Source organism: Equus asinus, chromosome 8 (assembly GCF_041296235.1).
Source record: "Equus asinus isolate D_3611 breed Donkey chromosome 8, EquAss-T2T_v2, whole genome shotgun sequence".
NCBI classification, from domain to species: Eukaryota; Metazoa; Chordata; class Mammalia; order Perissodactyla; family Equidae; genus Equus; species Equus asinus.
Window position 1 is genome coordinate 64,437,304 of NC_091797.1, and position 27,550 is coordinate 64,464,853.

The 27,550-nt window shown below is 37.5% G+C and overlaps 1 long non-coding RNA gene across 2 annotated transcripts in view; it reads right to left on the bottom strand.

Moving 5' to 3' along the window:
* Positions 1-704: 704 nt before the first annotated feature.
* LOC123287031 (uncharacterized) overlaps positions 705-27,550 on the bottom strand; it is a 41,680-nt gene continuing 14,834 nt past the window's right edge. The window contains exons 2-4 of one of the 2 annotated variants that reach the window (XR_011505245.1): positions 26,298-26,441; positions 3,066-3,177; positions 705-1,200 (exon numbers count right to left, since the gene is read on the bottom strand). This is a non-coding gene — a long non-coding RNA (uncharacterized lncRNA). The remainder of the gene's footprint in view (positions 1,201-3,065; positions 3,178-26,297; positions 26,442-27,550) is intronic. The other variant, XR_011505246.1, reaches the window with a different exon arrangement.

Consider the following 27,550-nt stretch of genomic DNA (forward strand, 5'->3'; position numbering starts at 1 on the left):
AGATCCTGGGCGTGGACCCACACAGTGCTCATCAAGCCATGCTGCGGCGGCATCCCACATACAAAATAGAGGAGGATTGGCACAGATGTTAGCTCAGTGACAATCTTCCTCAAGCAAAAAGAAAAAGATTGGCAACAGATGTTAGCTCAGGACCAGCGTTCTGCACTAAACATAAATAAATAAATAAAGTCCCCACTTGGAATCAAAATGAAGGACTAATACTCAAACAAATACTCGTGCATGAATGTACGCAGCAGCACCATTCACAATAGCCCAAAGGTAGAACAACTCAAATGCCCATCAGCAGATGAATGGATAGACTAATTGTGATCTACACATATAATGGAATATAATTCAGTCATAAAAGGAATGAAATATTGATGCATGCTAGAACACGGATGAACCTTGTAAACATTGTGCTAAGTGAAGGAAGACACACACAAAAGGCCACATGTTGTGTGCTCCCATTTGTATGAAACATTCAGAATAGGCAAATCCTTAGACACCAAATGCAGATTGGTGGTCACTTAATGGGGTTTTCTTTCTAGGGGATGAAAATTGTTTTGGAACTAGATAGTGGTGATGGTTGCACAACATTGTGAACGCACTAAATACCACTGAACTGTACACTTTAAAATGGTGAATTTTATGTTTTGTGAATTTTGTTTCAATAAAAGAAATAGGGATTAAAATATATATATAAACCCTTCTTAATAAGAGGACACTGTGGAAAGGGACTTGGGCGTATAGTATAGTTTTCCCCCATGCTCCTGTTCCTGCTCTCCCCATAGCAGTGAAGAGGCTGGCTTTGTCTCTCCTACCTCAGGTTGAAGTTTGTGGCTTAAAGTCAAAGTCTTCTGTGAAAGCCTAAGGTGTTTGCAGTGGCCATTTCAAGGGTTGATGAGAAAGAGGAGGAATGGGGGATGAAGTTTGAAGGTAGCTGGAGAATTGCAGAAGACATTTTTTACCAGGCTAGGTGGAAACAAGGGACTTTGGACCCAAGAGAAAAGGGGCCAGACCACATTGCCTGGTGGCCCTTCTGGGAAGATGGCAGACCTCCAAGGGGCTGACAGGTGGTCTCACCTCTGCAACAATTCCAAGAGGCCCCTGAAACCTGGTGCAGGTGTGATCAATGTAGCTGCTGCCAGAGACTTGTGACTAAGAGGATCCGTCTTCTCCCAATCAGGTAAGCTTGTGACCCTAGAGGAGGAGATGGAGCCCCATTAAGGACTAGTGTTGAAATTCTGCATTAGGCAGAATGGGAACTTTGAATGGAGTTTAATTTGAATTTAAGTTGATATTTAAAGACGAAGAAATGTGAGTCTTTTTGCACACCCACATGAACTACATTAACAGAAGTACCCTGTCCAGAAGAAAGCAGTAGAGGTGGCAGTTCAGCTCTACTTCAAGCTGTCAGACCACACCTGGAGTGCTGTGGCTAGGGACATTGACAAAGACAGCTAAAAACAATCATTGTAATGGTTATAGTGGTAGCTACCATTTACCACGGGCTAGGCATTCTTTCAAGCACTTATGCCGTTATCTTCCATTGTCTTCCCTTACATTCCATTATCTTAATGCCATCTGACAAATTTGGAAACCCACTTAACAAATACGGTAAGTGACAGAGCTAGGGTTTAAACCCAGTTTGAGCTCTGACTCGGTCGGGTACTGAAACTTGAAAGCAACAAAGATTCCGAGGGTACTCAAAAACTGAGCCAACTGAGGAGAGGCTGGAAAAGAAACTTTTAGACAAATGAAGCTGTCATCAAATGCCCACCATGTGGGTCAATCTAGAACCAATGACTGGAATTGATAAGGAGGCAGGTTTTGACTCAATGGAAGATTTTTAAATGGAAAATTGAATTCTCTACCAACTTTTTTGGTTTGTGACAGAATTTTGGTTGTGTTTCTTAGTTTTATTTCAGTGAAACATGTCTGCTTTTTATTTTTTTTTTAAGGATATTCACCTTTTAAATGTAAATGCTTAAAAGAAGGAATTGATGCATTTCCACAACTGACATCCAATTCAGACCTCATTCTCTCCCCCTCTTCCACCCTCCTCTTTTCTCTTTTCACATTCTTGTATTGTTCTGATAAATGGTTGCTTTTCAAAAAAAATATCTAAAAGAGCTTTCTAACATTCATACTGGTACTAGTGGGACAAGTGAGAAATAATGCTGGAGAAGCAAAGGGGGACCACATTCTCCTGGCTCTCGGGGGCCAGGCAGAGGAAGAGAAGAGGGTAACATGAACACTGGACGGAACCCCGCAGGGTGACAGTGGATGCCTACAGGTTACCCAAATCCCCGTGATGTCCGTGCCGCGAAAGGGAATGTAACTCTGTTCATCAGTGGGCACCATCTGTTCCTCTTCTCATCCACCAATTCCCCAGGGAGGAAGGAAGAAGAGGAAAAAAGGGAGATAAAATAAGAGGAAAAAGGAAAAACAGAAAGAGGGAGAGGAAGAGGCTAAGAAGGAAAAAAAAGAAAAGAAGATACTCAGTATTTAATAAACACTTATCCCTATATTTCCAAGAGGGAAAAAGCAATAGCTTTTTCAATTTTCCTTATATATATATATATATATATATATATATATATATATATTCACATATATGTGTTTATCAGATATATACACATACACACATATATACATATTATAGATATGTATATCTGCACATGTAATCAATTCAGAGATGAAGGAAAAGAAGTCAAAGAGCAGGTGAGTTGTATCATTTTATTTAAGTAATGTCTGGCTACCCCCTCCAGACCATAAACCCCCTTAGGGTGGGCATTATGTATATCTTACTGACCATGGAATTTCCCGGTCTAATCTAATACCAGACATAGAGTAAGCTCTCCAAACCAATTTGTTGAATTGTTTTCTGAAGAAAAACAAAGAGTTACTCCAAGCAAGACCCTGAGCATTTTTTAGCATCCCACAGGAATCAGTGTCCCTGGTGGGAAGGCTACAGGGGGCTTGTTTCCCCCACAGCCTTTCATCACCACCCCAATGAAGGAAGGGGTGAAGGGCTCATCTTCAGGCTGGGGAGCGTGACTTACCGGTAGTCACTCTGAGGTCAGATGTTGTTTCTGGAATTTCATGGACTGGTGGACTCCTGTACTGGGAGGTGATCAGAGGGACACGGCGTCAAGGCTCCTTTCTCTGTTGTTTCTGACAAATAAAAATGGCAAGCAATAGGATATATTGGAGTATATGAGGAAGCCATTTGGTATAAACCTAATTCGGCCTGACTTTGTTTTTTTTCCCCAAAAGGGCCTGACTGTGGCTGTTGAGCACGCATTGTATATCTGCTTAGCCATTTCCTATGGCCAGAACAAAGGCCCTTGAGATAAAGGTGCAACTTCCCCCCACATTAGCATTTCCTTAGGGATAAGCATTTTTCTTTAGGCTAGGAACTGATCGCTGCACTCACCTTTGACCACCCAGCTCACCTGTGACCACTCAGCTGGAGACAACAGAGCTGCCACCCTGCTGTGTTCACTGAGACAGAAGACCTACCTGCTGTGTCCATCAATCGCTGTGCCGACAGAGCAGTCTCGCGACTATTGTAAAAGGGACATTTCAATCCTATGTGAAACATCCTCTCTGGGGGTATATAACCACTCTGTGCACCCCACTTCTTTGATGCCCTTTCTTCCTTCGGGAAGAAAGGCCCGGGGTTCTAATCCTCAGATCTAAGCTCAGAATAAACTCACCCAAATTTTCATTTATAGATTGGTTATGGATTATTTTTGTCGACATTTCACTTGCCTACCTTTGTCTATGTTTCTAATTTGAGGGCCTGCTGTCTCAGTCTGTTCAGTCTGCTGTGACAAATTGCCACAGGCTAGGGGGCTTAACCAACAGACATTTATTTCGCCCAGTTCTGGAGGCTGAAGTCCAAGATCAAGATGCTGGCAGATTCGGGATCTGCTGAGAGCCCACTTCCTGGTGTTCACAGCATCTTCCGGCTGTGTCCTCACATGACAGAGGGAGTGAGGAAGCTCTTTGGTCCAAAGCTCTCTGGAGCTCTGATAAGTGCACTAATCCCATTCCTGAGAGCTCCACTGTCATGACCCAATCACCTCCCAGGGGCCCCCCATCCTAACAGCATCACCCTGGGGATTGAATTCTGGGGGGACACAGACAGTCTATAGCACCTACTAAGAGGTTATGGAGCTAGAAATATGGGGGTTTTTCCCTTTACAGCCCAGATCACACATTTTCGCACAAATATGAAATGTAATAACTACAGCATTAGGCCTCAATATTAAGGGGTTTGAAAAAATGTGTGTAGCTTTTCTTTTAGTGTTTTATTTTGAAAATAGATTGTCTAGAACATATACTTAAACCCACTGTGGTCATGTCCTTTCAGTTCTGTTATTTCATAGTTTAAAGATTGACTAATTTCTATATGTCTCCTCCTCTCTACCTGCCTCCCCCATCCTGCCCAACACATGTTCACACAGATGCTCACACTGATCTTATTTCTTCTTTAATTAAGGAAATGAGAAAGTCATTGGCTGAGCAGTGGTCTACTTAAATGAGGTCCTGCTCCAGTCATGGCCAGCTCTGTGTCCTCAGGCAAGTCGCTTCCTCCCTCCTCTGGCTCTAACTTTCTCATCTATAAAAGGAGTGAGGGCTCACTTAGATTTCTCCTGCCTCCACGATCATTTATTGTTCTTCTGCATGCATGTACAATGAACAAAAGAACTTATGCAATGCAGAATAAGTACAAATTTTAAAAAGAATGACTTACAGTAACATTGGGCATGTTAGCCATTGTTAATTGTTCTGAACAGGCTGATCAGTTCAGGGTGGAAGCATAAAATTGAGATTCAAAAGGCTGAGGATAGGCTCTGACCCTACCAGATGCTTTTGAACTTTCCTACCCAATTATTTATACTGTGTGTCTGTCTCTAGAGATAATCTTATGGGTGAAAAATGAAAAACAACACTTCTTAAAGCAGCTTCTACTGTTCTAACTGCAAATTTTACATCAAATCTGGAGGCTCCAAAAGTAAAAACAAATAAACAAAAATTCCTTATACCTCATCATTTTGTCCCTTTAAGTTAGACTTATGTATAGATAACCCTGAATACAAGGAGTTTCCTCTTATGAAGATTATGCTGTATGTGTAGTCATGAGTCCCAGCTTGCTTTAATTCTACTGAAAGAGCAAGTTCAAGTGCTGGTGGAGTAGGTCCCCTTAGACTAAAGAGGCTGGAGAGAAATAATTCATCCTAAAGATAGAGGGTCCCAGGCAAAATCTTGGTCCAATAACAATGCCTCAATAGTCAGGGTATAATTTTTTGTCTATTGCTATTCTCTGATTCCACCCATGGGAGAATAGTCTTAAAATTGATTTCTGAGTACTAATATTGATATAGGTAAGACCAATACAAAGCTTTGTATTTTTTACTAGAAAAATAAATATTTCTGGTGTAAGCAGAGAAATGAGTACATATAAACCAAATTAATTGAAGCAGAAGAATTTTAATAAGCAAAAGAATCTGGAAAGTGCTAAAGCTGGAAGAAAATCATATTAATCAAGACTGGGCTGACCCACAGAATGATCTAAATATCAATATTTCAGAGCGTCAGATGTGCTGTTAAATCTGGAACTCAGAATAACAGAGGGTCCCCCCAATATGAGAGGTACATACAAAAGAAGATGACATAAAATAGTCAAGAGAAAAAACGATTTTGAGGAGAGCTCCACATCCAATTAAGTCGCATGTGGGCAACATATAAGCTGGTTTTATGTCCCTGGAGCACAGTTTGGCAGCATATAATGACTGTTTTGAGATGCCGCACACCCTTCGAGCCAGTCATCCATACCAAGAAATATATTGTAAGGAAATAAACATGCAAATCACAAATATGTGGCTGCAAGATAGTCTCATAGCTCTGTTTACAAAAAGGAAAACTAAAACTTGGCCCAAATGTCAAAAAATAGGTTGCTTATTAAATGACAGATAACACATCAATACAATGAAATATGATTCAGCAATTACAAACAAACAACAGAGGCTTTTAAAATCAATTACAGTTCAGCCATTCAACTAAAAGTGACTTGTGGGAAGAATAAGAAGACTTCTACTTCTAGACAGGATGGAGCAAGTGAGACCAGATTTACCATCTCACCTGAAACATCTGGAAAAAATGGACAAAATACATGAAACAATGGTTTTCAGGCATTGGACAATAGGCAGAACCGGACAGTCATCCCAGAGAGAAGGGAAACAAATAAAGTGATCCCTACAATTACTCCATCTTACTGCCTTGAGAAATATTTCAGACCATGGCACAGAAAGGGGGAACTCAATCAGAGGCCAACGGTCTCCCTGAGTTGAGGAAATGGAGCTAGGAGTCCAGGGGTACCAAGGCAGCTGAAGTTCACAGGGCAGAGTAGCCAGAAGGAGAGAGCTGAATGAGACCACTTCATTAATATGCAAATGGTTCTCCCAAGGTACATGAACGTGAGGAAACTACCCAGCGCAGGGGAAAGAACTACCCAAAGGGATTAGAGGAAACAACTACCAATGATCTCACTGGACCAGGAATAGTGCCTGCTCCCAACAGTCAGAGTGGAAAACATTATAATTCACAGAGATTAGATGTGATAATAAGAAGGGTTTTGTCCTAATAGTGGGGAAAATTAACACTAGACTAAACAGTGTTCTGATAATCCCCAGCAAAGCTTAGAAGCAATGTCTAAAAGAATAAAACAATTTCTTTGATAACTTAACCACATTCTAGAACAAAGCTCAAGAATATCTATAGAAATATAAAGATATCCAGCACTTATCAAGGTAAAATTCACAATGCCTGGCATCCAATTATAATTATCAGGCATGCAAAGAAGAAGGAAAACATAGCTCATTATGAAGAGAAAAAAGCAGTCCATCAAAAGTGCCCCAGAAAAGATATTAATGATAGATTTAATAGATAAAGTTATTAAAACAGTCATTATTACTGTATTCCATATGTTCATGGGACTGGAGGAAAAATTGAACATGTTAAGACCCAAATCAAACTTCTAGAGATAACAATACAATGTCTGAAATGAAAAATTCACTAGGTGAAACTAACAGCAGTTTAGACACCGCAGAAGAAAAGATAAGTGAAACTGAAGACAAAGCATTAGAAACCTAAAATAAAACACAGAGAAAAAAGAGATTGAAAAGTGTACAGAGTACCAGTAGGTTGTGGGACAACTTCAAGGAGATTAATGTACATGGAATTGTAGACTCAAAATGAGAGAAGAGGGGATGACAGAAAAAAAATTCAAAGAAATAGTTGAAGATTTTAAAAATTTGTTGAAAACTATAAATCCACATGTCCAAGAAGCAACAAACTTTAAGCACAAGTAACATGAAGAAAACTATACCAAAGCATACCATAATCAGATTGCTTAATACTAGTGATAAAGAGAATACCTTAAAAGTGTCTAGAGGAAAAAGACCTTACCTACAGAGGAACGAAGATGAGGATGATGGCAGATTTCTCGCCAGAAGTAAATAAATTCAGAAGACAGTGAAGTAATACCTTTAATGTACTGAAAGAAAAAAAAAACTGCTGTTAAACTATTCTTCACCCAAAAAAAAAATCTTTCAAAAATGGTAATCCAAAGTTAAATACATACACGAGTTGATGCTAATTGTATCAGTGTCTGACTGTTACAATCACCACAACTTAGTGGCTTAGAATAACACAAATTTACTATCTTTCAGTTCTGGAGGTCAGAAGTCTAAAATCAGTCTTAGTGAGCCAAAATCAAGGTGTTGAGTGGGGCCGCATTCCTTCTGGAGGATCCAGAGGAGAATCCTTGCCTTCTCCAGCTTCTCGAGGCTGCCCCAATCACTGCAATCTCTGCTTCCTTTGGCTCTTTCTCTGAATCTGACCCTCCTACCTCCCTCTTATAAGGACCCTATGATTTCATTGGGCCCATCCAGATAAACCAGGATAACCTCCCATTTCAGGTTCCCTAACTTAGTCACATGCACAAAATTCCTTTTTCCATGTAAGGTAATATCTTTACAGAGTTAGGACATGGATATCTTTGGAAGTCAACCATTCAGTCTACCATGCTGATATAAATAAATGATAACATAAATTTTTAAATGGGAGAGAAGAGGTGAATTTTCCTTACAGAAAAAATACTATTACAAACAATTTAAGTAGATACTCCTCCTTGTTCTTTCTTGAGCTTGAGCTGGACTTAGTGAGTTGCCACCAAAGAACAGAGTAGGCAAAGGGGAAAATAGTCACTTTACAGTGCATAAAGCTACCTAACACTACCTTACCCTACCTTACACTACCTTAAACACCACCTTAACCAAGTGATGAGGTTAACATCACCAGTGAGGAGTCATGTGGATAGAACGTACCCCTGATATGATATGATAAGAAGGTATTCACCTCTGTAGTATTCTTCCCAGAAACCCATGACCCTGGTCATGAAAAAAAATCAGACAACACCAAATTGAGGAACATTCTGTGAAATACCTGACCAGTACTCCCCAAAACTGTTAAGGTCATGAAAAACAAAGAAAGGCTGAGAAACTGTCACAAACCAGATGAGACCAAGAGTACATGATGGCCAAATGCCATGCGGGATTCTAGTTGGGATCCTGGAACAGGAAGAGAATATTAGTGGAAAAACAAGTGAACTTTGGATAAAATCTACAGTTTAGACTACAGTAATGTGTCACTGTTGGTTTCTTAGTTTGACAGGAGTACCATGGTATTGGCATCAGGGGAAACTGTGTGAGGAGCATATGAGAGTGCTCTCTATTATTTTTATAACTTTTCTGTAAATCTCAAATTATTCTAAAATTTAAAAATTAAAGTCAAATAAAGACTTTTTCAGACATACAAAAGCTGAAAGAATATATCACTAGTAGACCTACATTACAAGAAATATAAAAGTCCTTGAGGCAGAAGGAAAATGATGCCAGACGGAAACCTGGATCTACGCAAAGGAACTAAGAGCACCGGAAATGGTAACTCCATGAGTAAATATAATGCCTATTTTTCCTATTATTTATATCTCTTTAAAAGATAATTAACAATAACAAGGCACTGTAGCGTGTATAACATAAGTAGAAGTAAAAGATACAACAACAATAGCACAAACGTTGGAGAGGGGAAAAGAAATGGAAGTATGTGGTTTTCAGATTCTGATACCACATGTGAAGTGGTACAATACCACTTGAAGGTAGACAGTGACAAAAGTTAAAGATGGATGCTATCAAGCCCAAAGCAACCACTAAAATACACAACAAAAAGTTACAGCTAATCATGGCTAATAATCGAGCAAAAGGGGTAAAATGTAATGGAAAATGAGATAAAATGTAACCATAACCCCAAAAACGCAGAAAAAAGAGGAAGAAGGGAACAACAACAAGAAAAACAGATGGGAAAAATAGGAAAAAAATGGCAAGATGGACGATTTGTACCCAATTTATAATCACATTGAACGTAGATGGTCTAATCACTCCAATTAAAAGGCAGAGATTGTCATATTGAATTAAATAATTAAATATGTCCGACCAAATGCAGACTTCAAGAAACTCACTCTAAGTAAAGAAACACAAATAAGTTAAAAGTAAAAGGATGGAAAAAAGATATATCATGCTAACACTAATCAAAGGAAAGCCAGAGTGCCTATATTGTTATAAGACAAAGTATTTCAGAGCAATAAATCTAGAGATAAAGAGGGTCATTTTATAATGATAAAGGGGTCAAGATGCTGATTAAGAAGAGATAATATTCCTAAATATTTATGCATTTAATAGCAGAGCTTCAAAATACAGAAGTAAAAACTGATAGAACTGCAGTATAAACAGAAAAATTTACAGCAAAATAGTGAGAAATTTCAATACCCTTCTCTCAATAAGTGATAGAACAAATAAATAGAAAACCAGTAAGGTTAGAGAAGACCTAAACAGTACTGTCAGACAGATTGACCTAATTGAATTCATTTATAGGATACTTCATGCAATGATTATAAAATATACATTTTTTTAAGTGAATGTAAAACATTTACCAGACAGACCATATTTTGAGCCATAAAACAAGTCTCAGCACATTGTAAAGGGTTCAGGTCATACAAAGTACCGTCTCTGACCACAATTAAAAATGAATAGTGGAAAAGCCTCTGAAAAAAATCCCAGATATTTGGAAACCAAATAATATACTTCTAAGTAACCCATGGGTCAAAAAATAAATCAAAAGGGAAATTGGAAAGTATTTTTACTAGAATGAAAATGAAAACACAACATATCAAAATTTGCAGGATGAGATTTAATAGAGATCAATTTATAGCACTATACACATATATTAGAAAAGTCTCAAAGCAATCACCTAAGCTTTATCTGAGAAACTAGAAAAAGAATGAATAAGCACAAAGTAAGTAGAAGAAAGGAAAAAATAAAGATCAGAGAAGAAATCAATTAAAAAATAATTTATGGGAAAATACATAATGCTATATGGAAATGTTTGTACTAGATTTTTAAAAGAAAAACGATTATAAAACATATTACAGCATAATCCCATTTAAAAAGTAAATAGAAAAACCTGGAAGGATATACACAAAAATGATAACAACGGTTATCTGTAGTTGATGGCATAATTGATAACTTGTATTTTCTTTAAACCAGTGTATTTCCCCAGAGTAGCTGTGAAAGCAAGCTGGCACCAATATTCGATATCTCATTGATCACTGAGGGGCAACTAACCTGGCTATAAATGCAGAGTCCACTCGACCCTCACACTCCCTTTGTGTTCACTCTCAAGGAGGCAGCTGCTTCTCTGGGGAAGGAGGGTGGTTTTCTGTCCAGGGTGTCCTTCTGCTGAGATATCACATTCCAAAAGGTGGTTCGTGCTTCTCACCTTATTTATTTTTAATTGGAGCTGTTATTACCAATTATTAACCTAGAATAAAATTGCCTCGTGGTCCTGATCCTTGTGCAGAGCAAGGAAACTAAAGACGAAGGGCTCAGGAGTTTGGGGACTTGTAGTGAACGACCAGTAACCCTGCAGGAATCAGAGCAAAGGTGTCTTATCATTTTTCTCTCTATAGGGTCAACGCCATCAGCAAAATTAGAGTCCATCTCCAGGGCTAAGAAACCCACGCCTCTGTGTGAAAACAAAACTGAACATCCCTGTCGTTCAGAGAACGTATCTTGACTCTTACTATTTATTTAAGAAAAAGACACTGGGCATCTCCTGTGTGCTGAGCCCTGTTCTAGGGACTCAGGACTCAAAGCGAATGCGCCACAGCCCTGCTTGCTCATTGCTTATGAGGCGATGAGCGATTCCAGGTAATTGCAAAATTTTAAAACAATGCAATAAGTGTTATGGCAACAGAAGTACAGAATGCTGTGGGAACGCTAGGTACTCAGGAGTGAAAACATTACAAAACTAGTATGAACACAATGAACAAAATTAGCCTTGAGACTTCTATTTATTTAATTCCCAGCACAATGAGGAGCACATATTATTTAAATGTTGAAATGACTCAACGCGATATTACTCAATATAGGCTCTCGTCCGCTGTTTTGCTGTTGTTATTATTGGTGGCGGTGGTGGTGGAATTTATTTCAATTCCTGAAAGAAATCAGAACTTATTCAGTTGAATTAAAAATGTGCATGGATGAATAATACAAGCTACTTTTCAGATCCCACTTCAATTATAGTTTTAGAGATGGCTTTATTTATGATTTTCCCCTAAAATTTGTTAAAACAAAACTTCATAAAGAGTGTGCCTTAAAGAAAGTTATTCACTAGGAAACCTGAAAGTCTTTGTCATCACTGAGATTTTTTTATCACGTAAACCTATATTGGACCAACCACAAAGGCAGCCCTGTTTGCAGTGGTGGACTCTAAAGGCCTTTCTTTCCCCACCTTAGTTCCCACTTCAGCTCACCTGAGAAGAAAGTTTACATAGTTACAATAATGACTGAGTATCGATTTAACTAGAAATTGTAATAAAATTTCATTGGGAGAGGAAAATTGAATGAAGGGAGAGGAGAGAAAAGAGTAAAACTCTTTACCTTCTACAGCATGAAATCAACTGCTAATCTCTAAAATGCAGATATCAAGAAACTTAAAATAAGAATATTACTGAGAAATAAGTGAAGAAAGAGCTCAAGGAGTTAAAAGCATTACCTCTGAGAAAACAGCCTCAAGATACCCAGGAGAGAGACGTATCAGGGACAGCTAGTTTTCATTATGAGCTTTATAGTCCTGTTGACTTTTTTAAACTTTGTATAAGTATTACTTTAATTAAAAAAATATTTTATGTAAAAGAAACAAAAATTTTAAAAGGAAAACTGCCCAGGCTTGGCTGATCATATCATTTTATAGATTGGGACTTGTGAAAAGGTCTTTTTCAATAATATTTTCCTAACTGAAAGGTTTTCTAGACGTCACAGCCATAAGGGAAAGTGCTGCTCCTAGAAATCACCTGGCCCCTGTCTCTATTGCATTTCCACACCTTCCATCTCTAGCTATAGAGAACATTTTCTAATCTCTGGGAACCAGATGTAGAGATGCAAAACATGCACAGTGACAAGGGAAGCATAAATTTTGGGCATCATACATTACAGTTTGTAAATGCCTGAGAACTATCGAAGGCGCTGACAAGTTCTGAGGCATTAGTGGTATTTTGGTAGATTTCAGCAAGACATGAGTGAAAGTCATTAATTTCAGATTTACTACCTAATACATATTTGTAGAGACACAAAATTACACGTCATAAAAAGTAATTAAAAGACATGTTGGGTCTGGCAGTGTGGTTGACTTTCATCACATCACTTGTTGAGACTCAGGTCTGACCTTCTGCTTTCCTCTGAAGCACTTACATTTCATCACACTCCTGCAACTCTACCTTGAATTAGATATGTTCACCTGTACAACTACGTGGACTCCAAGCCCATATTTCCAATTAGCCACTCTCTTTACAGGCTTCCAAACTTTGCTGTACATTAGAATCGCATGGAGAACTTTAAGTGCTCCCAATACCCAGATTTCATACCACACCAGTTACATAAGGATGTTGGGGTGTGGGAGCCAGGCATCAGTACGTTTTAAAGATTCCCCAGAGGGTTCCAGTGCACAGCAAAGTCTGGGAACTACTGCAGTATCATAGTGACTTCATGGATGTCAATTTTTCAAATATTAAATTGTGCCAACATACATACAAGGTGTTGTTCTCACTCTCCTTTGAGTGCCTGAGTTTAGGGAAACCCCCCCTTATATGTTATCATTATCTTCAAAAGTGGGAAGTCAATAGGCAAATACCTAAGACTCAAAAAGCAAAAAGCAAAAATAAGGATACTATTTAGAAAGATGGAGGGCAGTGAGAAAATCAGCTAAGAGAGTTGAAAGTACCTGTCGCGGGGGTGAGGGGGTGTTGAAGATTGCTCTTTGACTTGACAAACCTTATAATATTCGGTGGCTCTTTAAATCATACACATATATAACTTGAATAAAAACTTAAAATTAAAAAAATTCTAATGGGAATCAGTATGATATACATTTCTCACTAATACTTTGTATAATAGATTCCTTGGTGGAATGCAATGATGTGCAAATTCTTGCTACAAGGTCAGTACTGGCAAACTAACAGCTTCCAATGAGAGGCCAGCCACATATGGTTTGTTCTTATTTATAGCTTTTATGAGGGTTCATCTTGGAATACAGTTATTGTATATAGTAAAATTCCAGCACAGATCCTCAAGAATTTAGCTAATCAAAATAATGTCCCGATTGCCATGTATTGACTAATAACCTTTGTTTTTGGACCATACATAATATAACTATAGCAATATAAAATATCTTAATCTCACAACATTATCAGCTCTTTTATTAGAGATTCATTTATATTTCCTAATATATGTTTTCTGTTAAAAATAAGCCATTACTGCCTGTGGGGGAATACTTTGGTAACCAAATTTAATTAAGGAGCTACGAACAGGAAAGGGAAGGTAGAGAGGAGAGGAGGCAAGAGGATGAAGGTAAGGACAGGACAACTTTGACAATTCAACCTGTGAAATTGGGGCATGAAAATGATCAATTCTACACATGATACCATTCTTTGTTCTCCTTGTAATTTACATCTAATTATCCCCATTCTTGCTGTTACATTTATAAATCCTCTGTCTACAGTCAATCTTTTATTTTTCCAGTGTTCAACCCTGTCATAACATGAAAGTCAGTCATATTTCAGTTAAAATTTTGCCTCATTCAGCCTCACTCATCCTTCGGTAAATTAAAATGTTTTACTCCCTAAGTTAGCTTTCTTACTTATTATAATTTGCACACAGTCCCTTTTAAGAGAAAGAGAACACAATCACCTACTCTGCATTGCCTGAACTGTGTACCTTTCTAATTACCTTTCTGCTTCACTGAGCATCTCTCTCTAAATTATAGGCTTCTTTCTTGTCCATTATAATCAGCAGGAGTATCAGTGATCTGCCCTACCCTATGCTGCAGTTAGTTTCTGAAAGCACACTGTTAACTAGAATCTATCTGATAAGAAAAATTTCACAAAGGAGATGATATAGGCATCCATTTATAAACACACATACACAAGCATATAAGAAATGAATCATTCAAATTTTTTTCCCTAGTCCAAGCAAGGAAACGTGAACAGAAGTTCTAGCCAAGTCACCTAACTTCTCCTTTTGTGCTAACCTACCAAGAAAAGATTGAAGACCCTGGACTTCACCATGAATGTGCCTTACATGGCTTAAGTCATACTCCAACAGACTAGGAGATAAATGAAAAGTGGGAACTCAGTAAAGAAAAGGTACCAAAGTCCATATCTCCTTACTGGGCTGAATGGTACCCTTTAGTCCCCTGAAAAGTATATGCAACATGTGCACATGTGAACACACCCGTTATCCTTGGAAGACGTATCAGAGCCTCTAAGACTTTATTAGAGTCCCATCCTACCACTTTACATAGATTGAGAATTACTGGTGTAATATAAAAATAATTTCATTGAGCCCTGAAACTAAAGCGTAGCACTAAGCTAAAACTGTCATTATAGGGATGATACTAAAATGACTACAAAAGACAAAACTATCCTTTTTAAAAAAGATTTTCTTTTTCCTTCTTCTCCCCAAAGCCCTCCAGTACATGGTTGTATATTTTAGTTGTGGGTGCTTCTAGTTGTGCTATGTGGGACATTGCCTCAGCATGGCTTGACAAGGGGTGCTAGGTCCGGGCCCAGGATTTGAACTGGCAAAACCCTGGGCCACTGAAGTGGAGTGCACAAACTTAACCACTCGGCCACGGGGCTAGCCCCAAGACAAAACTATTCTTAAAAAATATTTTAAGGGGCTGGCCCCGTGGCCGAGTGGTTAAGTTCGCGCGCTCCGCTGCAGGCGGCCCAGTGTTTCGTTAGTTCGAATCCTGGGCGCGGACATGGCACTGCTCATCAAGCCACGCTGAGGCGGCGTCCCACATGCCACAACTAGAAGGACCCACAACGAAGGATACACAACTATGTACCGGAGGACTTTGGGGAGAAAAAGGAAAAAATAAAATCTTTAAAAAATATATATATTTTAATAATGAAAAATTGGTGATAATTTTTGGATAGGTTGTACATATGTTTTAGGTATTTTTCTATAATTATGGTGTATTTCAACCAAAAAATGCTTTTTAAAAAACCTACACATCCAGACAGAAAGAGAAATCCGTATTTGTAACCCCTAAACAAATTTTAAAAGACTAGAAATTCAAAAAGAAAGGATTAGAGAAACAAAAGCATGATAAATGTGTTGTCATACACAGGGATGAGTTTAAAATGTAGATTACTTTTGATTTTGATAAGTCAAGAAATGCATGTTTAAGTATATACTTAACAAACTTAGAAACAACCATCTATCATTGAAATCACCACACAAGATAAAAAGAAACCAAATATAGTGTACATATAAAAAGAGAAGGAGAAGGAGGAAGGGGAGAGAGAGGTGGAAAAAGGGAAAAGGAGAACAAAGGAAGTAACAAGAACCCACGTGCACATACAACACACACCACACACACACCACACACACACCACACACACACAGCAAAACTATCACATGGAGATTAAAAGAATTCTCCTCTTGGGACAAAAGGAAATTTAAAATTACTGACCATTTTCAAACGACATCCAAAACATATGGAATGTGGTCAAAATTGTACTCAAAGGGAATTCTCACACTTAAATACATTCATTAACTTGAAAGAAAGAAAATAAATAATCAGCCCAAAAAGTAAGGAAAAACAAAACAAAGAGGCATCTTCAAGAAAAGCACAAGAAAAAACAAAAAAAGTCTACAGTAGAAGTTAATAAATTAGAGAACAGAACACTTATAGAATTGACAAATATATGCAAATATATCCTAATTAGTTGTGTTGTAAGAGGAAAATAGAGAAACAAAAAGCTAAAATAAGAAAACATGTAAATAGAAAATATGATGGTGGGAGGCAAGAAGTTGATTTTTAAAATACTATGTGTAATTCTACACTAATACATTTAGAAACACTAAGCAAAATAGGGATTTTTCTTCAGGAAAATAAATAATGAGGAAGTAAAATCACCAAACAAGAATCAAAAACCTGTGTAGGTTTAACTGAGAGAGAAAAAGAAAGAGAAAGAGATTAGATATGTGTATATTTTATTTATAAATATATTTATTTTTATATATAAATAAACATTATATGCCATATATTTATCCCACTTTACATGCATTAGGATGGCTACCATCAGAAAAAATAAAAACAACAAGTGTTGGCAAGAATGCAGAGAAATTGGAATCCTTGTGCATTGCTGGGGGGAATGTAAAATAGTACAGTGGCAACGGAAAACAGTATGGTGTGCCTTCAAAAAACTAAAAATAGAATGACCATGTGATCCAGCAATTCCACTGCTGTATATATACCCAAAGGAATTAAAAGCAAGAACTCAAACAGATGTTTGTAACAACCATGTTCAAAGCAGCATTATTCACAATAGCTAAAAAGTAGAAGCACCTCAACTGTCCATTGATGGATGAATGGACAAATAAACCATGATATATACATACATTGGAATATTATTCAGCCTTAACAGGAAGGAAATTCTGACATATGCTACAACGTGGATGAACCTTGAAATAAGACAGTCACAAAAGGATAAATACTGTATGATTCTACTCATGTAAGGTACCTAGAGTAGTAAAAGTCATAGGGACAGAAAGTAGAATGGTGGTTCTCAGAGGTTGAGGGGAGAGAAGATAGGGAGTTTCAGTTTTACAACATGAAAAGTTCTGTAGATGGATGGTGGTGATGACAGCACAGCAATGTGGATGTACTTAATGCCACTGAATTATCTGATTAAAAATGGCTAAAATGGTAAATTTTATGTGTATTTTCCTAAAATTAAAATATATATATATATATATATATACACACATGTCTCAAAAGCTCTGGTCTCAGATAGTTTTACACTTCGATGACATTGAAACTTTGAAGGAATAGATAATTCTATGTTATCTAAGCAATTCTTAAGCATGGAAAATTGCCCCTGAATAACTGATACCAAGGCTTATCAAAGATAATAAACAGAAAAATTAGAAAGGTAAATATCACATTTGAATATAGATGTAAATGTTTCCATTAAAATGTAAGTAATTTGAATTTAACAATATATTAGAACATTAATCCTCCACTATAAGCAAGATCTAACTCAGCGGTAAGCACTTTTTCTATAAAGGGTCAGATAGTAAATATTTTAGTCTTTGAGGGCAACCTACATTTTCTGTTGCATATTTTTCTTACGTTGTCCTTCCTGTTGTCCTTCCTTTCTTCCTTCCTTTATTTCCTTCTTTCTACAATGCTTCAAAATGTAAAAGCCATTCTTAGGTCAAGGGCAGTACAAAAACAGGGCCACTGGATTGGCCCAGGAGCTGCAGTTGGCCAATCTCTGGTCTCATCCATGAAATCAAGAATAGCTTAATATTAAGAAATGTATTGGTTTAATGCAAGACATCAGTAAAAAAGAGAATCTTGTCATTAATACTAAGAAAGTATTCAATAAAATCTATCATCCATTCCTGTTAAAACTCTCAATAACTAGAATGAGAATGATAATTCATTAATATAGAAAAGATTTTCTCTCCTAGACCAAAAGCCATCATCATACTTAAAACCCTGAAGAATGTCCTCTGTAACCATTACTATTTTATAATATTTTGGAAATTGTAGCCAATGCAAAAGAAAATATGAAAAAGAAATAAGAGTTATATTAAGAAAAGAGAAAGGAAAACAAATGACATTATATGTGGGACAATATAATTATATTCCTAGTGATCTAAAAGCCTATTCTAGACTTTGCAGAGTACCCTTTTGGAAACTTCTCCCTTTTTCTTGAAACTGCCCCTGTGTCCTACCATTCTGTCCCTTGTGGTCATTTAGGAAAGTTCAGGTTAGTAAAATGGGATCCTCACTCCCTGGCAACAGCTGACTGAGAGAGGAAAGCCCCTAACCTGAGCTGGGCTAAGCAAAGCCCCTTCCACAGATATTTGGACTTGCCCCTACCTTAGTCTTTTTCTGTATACCTAAACCCTGATACACAAAACTCTGGAGCAGTTGGTACCCATGCTTTACTGAGAAGCAGGAGAGAACAGCCTGCAGAGAGAAGAATAAAGAGGACATACAGAGAGCAGTGAAGCCAGGATGTGGAAAAGAGTGTCCTGATCACATTCACTTCCTGGTTCCTATTCATGCCAGAGACTCTTTCTTGTTCTTGGACTCCATAAAGCATTCTTAAATCCTCATAATAAATTTCCCTTTTTGTTTATGCTAATTCAAGTTCTTTTGTATTACTTGCATCAGAAAATGTTTTAGTTTATGCAGCCAGAGAGTCCAAACGAATTAGCTGAAAACTATTAGTTTATTTCTTAAATTTTGAAACAATATCAAACTTACAAAAAAGTTGAAAGTACAGTACAAAGAACTTTTTTCCCAAACCACTTAAGAATAGTTGTTGTAAAACTGTAACAAGAGACAAAGAAAGGCCCTACATAATGATAAAGGGAACAATCTAACAAGAAGATATAACACTTGCAAATATTATTCACCCAACATAGGAGCACCTAAGCATATAAAGCTTATTAACTTATTAATTATTAACAGACATAAAAGGAGAAACAGACAGTAACACAATAATAGTAGGAGACTTTAACACTCCACTTATGTCAATGGATAGATCAACCAAACAGAAGATCAATAAGGAAACATTGGCCTTAAATGACACATTAGACTAGATGGGCTTAGTAGATACGCATGAAACATTCCACCCAAAAACCACAGAATATGCACTCTTTTTGAATGCACATGGAACATTCTCCAGGATAGATTACATATTAGGCCACAAAACAAGTCTCAATAAATTTAAGAAGATTGAAATAATACCAAGCATCTTTTCTGACAACAAGAGTACAAAACTAGAAATCAACTACAGGAAGAAAATTAGAAAAGCCACAAATATGTGGAGATTAAACAAAATGCTACTGAACAACAATGGAGTCAATTAAGAAATCAAAGGAGAAACAAGAAAACACCCAGAGACAAATGAAAATGAAAACATGGCATGCCAAAATCTATAGGATACAGCAAAAGTGGTGCTAAGAGGGAAGTTTATAGCAATACAGGTCTACCTCAACAAACAAGAAAAATCTCAAATAAACAACCTAATAGCGCATCTAAAGGAAATGGAAAAGAAGAACAAACAAAGCCCAAAATCAGCAGAAGGAAGGAAATAATAAAAATCAGAGCAGGAATAAGCAAAATAGAGACTGAAAAAATCAATAGAAAAAAATCAATGAAACCAAGAGCTGGGTCTTTGAAAAGATAAACAAAATTGACAAATCTTTATCTAGACTCACCAAGAAAAAAAGAAAGTAGGCTCAAATAAGTAAAATCAGCAATGAAATAAGAGAAATTATAATAGACACCTCAGAAATACCAAAGATTATAAGAGGATACTATGAAAAGCTTTATAGCCAACAAATTGGATAATCTAGATGAAATGGATAAATTCTTAGAATCATATAACCTTCTAAAACTGAATCAAGAAGTAGAGAATTTGAATAAACCAATCACCAGTAAGGAAGTCAAAACAGTAATCAAAAACCTCCCCAAAAATAAAAATCCAGGACCAGACAGCTTCCCTGGTGAATTCTACCAATAAGACTTAATACTTATCTTTCTCAAAATCTTCCAAAAAATTGAAGAGGAGGGGAAGCTTCCTAACTCATTCTATGAAGCCAACATTACCCTGACACCAAAACCAGACAAGAACAACACACAAAAAAGAAAATTATAGGCCAATATCACTGATGAGCATCGATGCAAAAATCCTCAACAAAATACTAGCAAATCAAATACAACAATACATTAAAAAGATCACACACCATAATCAAGTTGGATTTATTCCAGGGATGCAGGGATGGTTCAACATCCACAAATCAATCAACATGATATATCACATTAACATAATGAAGCATAAAAATCACATGATCATCTTAATAGATGCAGAGAAAGCATTTGACAAGATACAGCATACATTTATGATAAAAGTTCTGAGTAAAAATGGGAATAGAAGGAAAATACCTCAACATAATAAAGGCTATGTATGACAAACCCACAGCTAAAATCATTCTCAAGGGTGAAAAAATGAAAGTTATCCCTCTAAGAACAGGAACCAGACAAGGATGCCCACTTTCACTACTCTTATTTAACATATTATTGGAAGTCCTAGCCAGAGCAATCAGGCAAGAAAAAGAAAGAAAAGGGATCCAAATTGGAAAAGAAGAAGTGAAACTGTCACTATTTGCAGACAACATGATTTTATACATAGAAAACCCTAAAGAATCCACCAAATACTTTCAGAAATAATAAATGAATATGGTCAAGTTGCAGGATACAAAATCAACATACAAAAATCAGTTGCATTTCTATACACTAACAACAAATTAACAGAAAGAGAAATTAAGAATACAATTGTAACAAAAAGAATAAAATGTCTAGGAATAAATGTAATGGAAGAGGTGAAAGCCCCATACACTGAAAACCATAAAACATTGCTGAAAGAAATTGAAGAAGACACAAAGAAATGGAAAGATATTCTATGCTCTTTGGGTTGGAAGAATTAGCATAGTTAAAATGTCCATACTTCCTAAAGCAATCTACAGATTCAATGCAATCCCTATCAAAGTACCAATGACACTTTTCAAGAAATAGAACAAAGAATCCTAAAATTTATATGGAACAACAAAAGACCCTAAACAAACCAAGGAATCCTGAGAAAAAATAGCAAAGCTGGAGGTGTCACATTCCCTGATTTCAAAATATACTACAAAGTCATAATAATCAAAACAGCATGGTCAGGCACAAAAAACAGACACACCGACCAACAGAACAAAACTGAGAGCCCAGAAATAAACCCACACACCTATGGACAGCTAATTTTTGACAGGGGAGCCAAGAAGATACAATGGAGAAAGGACAGTGTCTTCAATAAATGGTGTTGGGAGAACTGAACAGCCACATGCAAAAGAATGAAAGTAGACCATTATCTTACACCATACACAAAAATTAACTCAAAATGGATTAAAGACTTGAATGAAAGATCTGAAACCATGAAAGTTCTAGAAGAAAAGATAGGTAGTACACTCTTTGACATCAGTCTTAGCAGCATATTTTCAAATACCATGTCTGAGCAGGCAAGAGAAACAATAGAAAAAATAAACAGATGGGACTACATCAAACTAAAAAGCTTGTGCACAGCAAAGGAAACCATCAACAAAACGAAAAAACAACCTAACCATTGGGAGAAGATATTTGCAAACCATATATCTGATAAGGGGTTAATATACAAAATATATAAAAAACATATATCTCAACAACAAAGAAACTAACAACACTAATTTAACTAACATCAACTAATTTAAAAATGGGCAAAAGATCTGAACAGACATTTTTCCAAAGAAAATATACAGATGACAAACAGTCACATGAAGAGATGTTCAACATCACTAATTATTAGGGAAATGCCAATCAAAACCACAATGAGACACCACCTCACACCCCTCAGAATTGTCATAACTAACAAGACAAGAAATAACAAGTGTTAGAGAGGATGTGCAGAAAAGGCAACTCTCATATATTGCGGGTGGGAGTGCAAACTGGTGCAGCCACTATAGAAAACAGTATGGAGATTCCTCAAAAAATCAAGAATAGAACTACCATATGATCCAGCTATTCCACTGCTGGGTATTTATCCAAAGAATACAAAAACAAGAATGCATAAATATATGTGCACCCGTATGTTCATTGCAGCATTATTCACAATAGCCAAGACTTGGAAACAACCTAAGTCCCCATGAAGGCACGAATGGATAAGAAGATGTGGTATATGTAGACAATGGAATACTACTCAGCCATAAAAAAGATGAAATCTTACCATTTGTGACAACGTGAATGGAACTTGAGGGTATTATGCTGAGTGAAATAAGTCAGAGGGAGAAAGTCAAATACGTTGTGATCTCATTCATAAGTAGAAGATAAAAAATAACAACAAACAGGGGCTGGCCCGTGGCCGAGTGGTTAAGTCCGCGCGCTCCGCTGCAGGCAGCCCAGTGTTTCGTTGGTTCGAATCCTGGGCGCGGACATGGCACTGCTCATCAAGCCACGCTGAGGCAGCGTCCCACATGCCACAACTAGAAGGACCCACAACGAAGAATACACAACTATGTACCGGGGGGCTTTGGGGAGAAAAAGGAAAAAAATAAAATCTTAAAAAAAAAATAACAACAAACACACTGATACAGATATTAGATTGGTCGTTATCAGCAGGGAAGTGGGGAGGGAGGGGGTGAAAGAGGTGACTAGGCGCATGTGTGTGGTGACGGATAGCAATTAGTCTTTGGGCAGTGAACATGATGTACGCAGAAATCAAAATTAAATGATGTACACCTGAAATTTATTTAATGTTATAAACCAATGTTATCTCAAAAAAAATAATGTAAATTCTCAGCCCTCATCTCAGATCTGCAGTGTCAGACTCTCTGGGTGGGCCCAGGGATCTCTTTTAACAAGCTCTCCAGGTGATTCTCATGCATACTGAAGTTTGGGAAGCTCTGCACTAGTCTACTTTAGACCTCAGCAGCTCAAGAAATGCTATTTGTATCAAAAATCAGAGGAGGGCTCTTTGTATCCCTGAGTTTCTGGCACTTCATTGCCATATTGATAGGCCAGAAATCTCTCTATGGCTTTCAAATATTTAGATAAATGATATCTCTATACTATGTTATTAAAGAGAAGTTCAAAATGTTTCGTACACTATATTTCATATAACTGAAGATGCCATCTATTGTAAAGTTATTTTTTAACGTACCACTATTATTTCATGTACCACTAAGAAAGAAAAACATTGCCAACTAACCTATGCTTTTCCACACTTAGAAATTTTACTTTATATCTACTGAAGAACTCTGACTGAATTAGATGGTATTTTGTTATGCAGTACTCTCATGCCTAATAAAAAGGAAAATATAAATAAAATAAACTGATCAAGATATTCCTAAAACTAAAAAAAAAGAATAGTTGTTATAATAATCCCTCACCTCTGAATACTTGAGTGAATATTTCTTATGAACAAGGACATTCTCCTACAATGCAACAACACAATTGTAAAAGTCCCCACCACACCCCTACACAGGCACCAGCCTTTCTCTACCCACCTTATGGGTTTAGGATAGAATTTTTCAGTAACAAAAAAAGAGTAAGAACTACCAAACAGTTTTAAAACATTGTAAAGATGTCTGGATACAAGATAAATTAGACTTTTCTCTTTGAGTTTTTAATAACACACACTTTACCATTAGGGAATACAATTTGCAAATATAAATAATAAAACCTTTATCATAGAGATGGCTGTCAGGGGAAAAAGTGCTATTGTATGTCTGAAACTTTCTGCTCTGATATTTTTTCCCACTGAAATACTGTTTTATAACATAATTTTTCATAATTCAAATTTTCTTAGAAATACATCAATCATATTAAAACAAGAGTCCTTTTATATAAATTTTGTTGCCTCTCTATATGCAGTAACCAGTCAGAAAATATCTCTAATCTGACTTTTGGGCTCCAAATCGATATTTCCAACTCCCTACTTTATATCACAATTTGTATTTCTGACAATCATCCCACACTTAATAGACCCAAAACTAAATTTCTGATTGAGTTCTGTCTCCCCTCCACTGCTCCACTAGCCAGGCTCCACCATCTCCAGGGCACCAGGGTGGTCACCCACTGGCTCTCCAGCTCCACACTGTCAACCTCTCCAATCCATCCTCCACACCAGAGTGATCTTGTACATCAGTAACAAGTAAATCAGATTGTTCTCATTCATTAAATAAATGAAAAGACAGGAATCTTACTAATTTAAAAAAATAGGAAAGCAAAACCTACCATTCTTTTTTTTTTCCTAGAGAAAATATGACCAATCTTATTTGGGGTGCTTTCTAGAACATCTGAAGGATTGAGGCTATTCTTGCCACCATATTACCCCCTCAGCAGACCACAGTGCTTGCATGTCGATACCAATATGCACTGGATCCCCGTCTGCTGCAACCCTAGGGACGCAACAGGGGCCAGGGAAAAACTTAGAGACCTGGTGTTCAAATGGGGGAGACACAGTCCACAGACTGTGGTCAAGGTATCACTGACTAGCTACCCTGAAGAACTCAAGGGTGTGTTTAGATATTTTAACTTTTTCCAAATTGTTCTTTTTCCTTTTGTTACGTTAGGGAGATGAAATCACCAACCAGCCTGAACCAGACCTAGCCTCACCAGGAGAGCCACGCCCATGACTTTTGCCTGATTTTCAATGCTAAGATCTCTCCAGGAGGAGCTTAGGCCTTATTGTTGTAACCTGCAGTGTGTGAGGAAGCATGTTTTCCAACTGAGCCTGTGCAAGATAATGCCCAGCTCTCCCTTTTGAATATTTATTCCCCACCCAAAATAAATGTCCATGCTTCCCTTTGTTTGGGGATGCTAGGACTCTGGAAATGGCTCCTCATGGTCTCCTATTTGCTGCCAATATCCTTTACTTTGTGAGACAACTACTTCTAGTGGAGAGTCTGATTTAACTTGCCAGGAGGGAACCCATTTTGGTTTCAGTAACAAAGGGACAAAGGCAAAGACAGGACTGGCAGGAAAGGAGAGGTTTTGGTAACAAAGGGACAAAGGCAAAGACACGATTTACAGGAAAGGAGAGAGACGGGACAGAAGACAACTGCAGTCTGGACACAGTGAATCATACTTTACATTTTCCAACTAAACTCATCAGTTGGAAAATAGTAAACAGTTTGAGTAATCTGACCTTGAGCACATTGACTAGGGGATTCAAAAATAAACAACTTTAGTTGTTTCTGAATTTCCCAAAAACCTTATGCGTTGAACTCTGCAGTGTAAGTGACAGGCTGCTGATGTCCTTCTGCAGGACCGCCATCTTGATTAGGTCAGGTCAGTGCCAACTCTCTCCTTAGAACTTCTCTCATACAATGATAATTAAAGCAGTCACTTTAACATTTCACAAAGAGCTGATTCAAGCATGGATCTTTTGAGGCCAACAGTTTTGCCCTGAGGTTGTATTTTCAGCAAAAATACTTTCCTCTAATTTAACTAGGATTACACCATCGCTGGAACACACCCTACTCCCTCTTACAGCTGGGAGTTGGGTTAGGCATTCACCTCGGACACAACTGCTCCCTACCTCACTCCACCTGTGTAAGGCCTGCCCATGCTCCCAAGCCCTGCTAAGATCTTAGCTCCTCATGGATCTTTTCAGAAGCCCTCATCACTTAGGAGGGAATTCTCATTGTCTCTTTCTCACTTCTCTTTGATTGTACCTCAACGATACTACAAAATAACCACCTGGACCTTAGACAGAAATCCACCTGAGCTCATTGAAAACCTTAAAACCAGAAACACTGCCAAGATGCACACAATATCTGAAGCAGCTGGCTCCTTGGCAAAGCCACAGGAGTGACTCCCTGCTACAACCCAGCTTTGCAGCCCCTAAAACCCAAAGTCAGCCAGACGCTTTACACCTTCACAACAGCCCGCAAGGGAGGCCTTTACCTCCCTGGTGCATTTCTACAGGCCATGGGGCTTTCAGGGCTACTTGCTAATAATTAAATTTACAAATATGAACAAGTTAACTTTCCAAATTAACTTACCTATTTATCTGAATCTCGCAGTAGATGGGAAGTTGCTGAGGGTGGAGATACTGTCTTGTTCATTTTGATCACTCTTAGTACCAAGCTCAATTGGGTGCTCAAGAACTGCGGTTGAATTTAATTGTCTTAACTGTGACTTAACACCTACATTTGAAAGTTTAATACGGATTTTTTATAACAGTTGCATCGTATTAGATTATTATATAATTATTACATAATTTTATTCTAATATGCCTCTTAAACTTAATATGTTAAAACGGATTCTTCATTCCCACTCAACTGTTCCTCTCTTACTCTCCAGTTTTATCTCAATAGTATCACCACATCTTTCAAGCCAAACACCTAGAGGTTATCCTTAATCCCTCTCTTTCCTTCATGTTCTATATCCATCCAAACATCCTAAGGTCCTATAGGCTCTCCCTCCAAAGCACATGCCGAATCGACCTACTTTTCTCCATTTCACTGTTCTACCTTGTTTCAAATTCCTCTGTTATCTACACTACTACATTGACCCCCTAACTATTCTTTCTCTCCTAAATCCATTTTCCAACACTGCAGCCAGACTGGTCTTTTCAAGACATCTTCCTACTTAAAATTTTCTGATGACTTCTCTTTAATCTTAGGATAAAATCCATAACCTACAAGGTCCTAAATGATCTGGTCATTTCCTTCTCTTCCTTCTTGGCTTTGCCCATTCTCTCCATCACTTGCTAGATTCAAGCCACATTAATCTTTCTTCTGTTTCTTAAATTTACCAACCTTCTTCCTGCCTCAGGGCCTTGGCCGCTGTTTCCTCTGCTTGGAACATTCTTCCCTCAGGTATTCCTGTATTTAGCTTCTTACCATTATCCAAGTTTCAACTCAAATCTGACCTCCTTTGAGAAGTCTTTCTTGACAAACCTCTTCCCAGAACCTTTTAAAATCAGTACCCTGATGAATTTTCTACACAATATTTAATACCTGGTAATTGCTTTATTTGTCTGCCTACTATTTTTTTCCACCCTCCACTAGAATGTGAGCTCCATGAAAGCAGACTCTCTCTGTCTGGTTCACCACCATCCCCCTGGTGCCTAGGACAGGCCTGGCACACGGTAACTGCTCAATAAGCCCCTCTTGAAGACATAAAGGAATGAACTCCAATTTTCAATATCTGTAATTGATCCAAAAAAGTAAACATTTTCCTGTGGAAAATTTCAATAAAAAGGAATAAACTTATCCAGAAAACAATTTAATATTTTTAAAATGGGCTTGAG